Here is a 2,665-nt window from a genome sequence, read left to right as displayed (position 1 = left end):
GGTTTCACCATGTTAGCCAGGATGGTCTCGATCTCCTGACCTCGTGATCCACCCGTCTCGCCTCCCAAAGTGCTGGGATTACAGGCTTGAGCCACTGCACCCGGCACATAGTGACATTTCAATACATACATTAACATAACCAGGATCCCAAACATTTATCATTTCTTTTTTTTAAATGAATTATCTATTTATTTTTTTGAGACGGAGTCTCGCTCTGTTGCCCAGGCTGGAGTGCAGGTAGCGTGATCTCGGCTCACTGCAACCTCCGCCTCCCGGGTTCACGCCATTCTCCTGCCTCGGCCTCCTGAGTAGCTGGGATTACAGGCGCCCGCCGCCACGCCCGTCTAATTTTTTAGTGGAGACAGGTTATTTCTTTATTTGTTTATTTTGTATTTTTTTTTTGTATTTTTAGTAGAGACAGGGTTTCACCTTGTTAGCCAGGACGGTCTTGGATCTCCTGACCTCGTGATCTGCCCGCCTCGGCCTCCCAAAGTGTTGGGATTACAGGCGTGAGCCACCAGGCTTGGCCATGAATAAACAATTAAAAAACCCAAACAGGCAGGGTGCGGTGGCTCATGCCTGTAATCCCAACACTTTGGGAGACCAAGGCAGGCAGATCACAAGGTCAGGAGTTCAAGACCAGCGTGGCCAATATGGTGAAACCCTGTCTCTACTAAACATACAAAAATTAGCTGGGTGAGGTGGCGGGAGTCTGTAATCCCAGCTACTTGGGAGGCTGAGGCAGGAGAATCCCTTGAACCCAGGAGGCGGAGGTTGCAGTGAGCTGAGATCGTGCCACTGCACGCCAGCCTGGGTGACAGAGCGAGATTCCATGTCAAAAAAACAAAAATTAAAAAAAAAAAAGAACCCAAACAGGCCCATCTCTGGGGTTAGAGACTGGACTTGGGCACCTGGCTGGGGAGGGGCTCTGGGGCAGGGGCTGGTGTCTGGACGCAGGCGCCAGGAAGAGGGGCGTGCCCGGTTTGTGAGTCATCCGGCCATTCACTGGTTATCTGGGAACTTTCACTGCCTATGAAGTTAAAGAGTAGGCCGGGCGCGGTGGTTCACACCTGGAATCCTTCAGGAGGATTGCTGGAGCCCAGGAGTCTCTAAAAAAATAACATAAAAAAAAAATGTTAAAGATTAAAAATGTGGCCGGGCGCGGTGGTTCACACCTGTAATCCCAGCACTTTGGGAGGCCGAGACGGGTGGATCACGAGGTGAGGAGATCGAGACCATCCTGGCTAACCGGTGAAACCCCGTCTCTACTAAAAATACAAAAAACTAGCCGGGCGAGGTGGCGGGCGCCTGTGGTCCCAGCTACTCGGGAGGCTGAGGCAGGAGAATGGCGTGAACCTGGGAGGCGGAGCTTGCAGTGAGCTGAGATCCGGCCACTGCACTCCAGCCCGGGCGACAGAGCGAGACTCCGCCTCAAAAAAAAAATTAAGTCTATTAAAACATTAACGCGGCTGGACATGGTGTCTCCTACCTGTAATCTGAGCACTTTGGGAAGCTGAGGCGGGTGGATCATTTGAGGTCAGTTTGAGACCAGCCTGGCCAACATGGTGAAACCCCGTCCCCAGTAAAAATCCAAAAAAATTAGCCGGGTGTGGTGGTGGATCCCTATGATCCCAGCTACTTGGGAGGCTGAGGCAGGAGAATCACTTGAAACCGGGAGGCGGAGGTTGCGGTGAGATTGCACCACTGCCCTCCAGCCTGGGCGACAGAGAACTATCTACAAATAAAACAAAATTAAAAAACAAAAAACAAAAAAACATTAACGAGCTGGGCACAGTGGCTCGTGCCTGTAATCCCAGCACTCTGGGAGGGTGAAGTGAGCAGATTGCCTGAGGTCAGCTATTCCAGACCAGCCTGGTCAATACGGTGAAACCTGTGTTTCTATTAAAGTCTCTACTAAAAATACAAACAAAGCTAGCTGGGCGTGCTGGTGCGTGTCTGTGAACCCAGCTACTCAGGTGGCTGAGACACAAGAATCGCTCGAACCTGAGACGTGGAGATTGCAGTGAGCTGAGATTACTGGAAGAACCACGTGCATCCTTGCACTGAGCCAGGATCACGCTACTGCACTCCAGCCTGGGCCCCAGAGCCAGACTCCTTCTCAAAACAAAACAAAACAAAAAAAAAGCTTTTGCACAACCAAAGGAAACAAAAGCAAGCACTGGCCCTTTCATCTGCAAATGCCACTCTGGGTATTTGGGTTACAGATGGAGGAGAAGGGGAGGCACCAAGGCAGGCATCCACTGGGTCTCCTGGGTGGGAAACAAGGTTGGGCCGCCGCCTCCCACGCACTGCTCCTTCCACACTGCATTTGCACAAAAGGTGCAAAAAGTCAATATTAGCCACGACCGTGAAGGGGTTCCAGGGATCCTCCTGCGCGCCTGTGTGCTGCAGCCTTTGGGAGGGGTTCGAGGCACACCTGTGTGTTTACACTGTCACCACACAGCACGGCACCTACCTGGATCTGACCAGGCCCCTGTGTGTTCCAAAGTGCAAGACAGAGATGGAGGGAGGGAGGGAAAGAGGGAGAGAGGGAAAGGAGGGAGGAGGGGCCGGGCGCGGTGGCTCAAGCCTGTAATCCCAGCACTTTGGGAGGCCGAGACGGGCGGATCACGAGGTCAGGTGATCGAGACCATCCTGGCTAACA

Source organism: Colobus angolensis, unplaced genomic scaffold (genome assembly GCF_000951035.1).
Source record: "Colobus angolensis palliatus isolate OR3802 unplaced genomic scaffold, Cang.pa_1.0 Scaffold64, whole genome shotgun sequence".
Lineage (NCBI taxonomy): Eukaryota > Metazoa > Chordata > Mammalia > Primates > Cercopithecidae > Colobus > Colobus angolensis.
Note: the sequence above shows the minus strand (reverse complement) of the source record.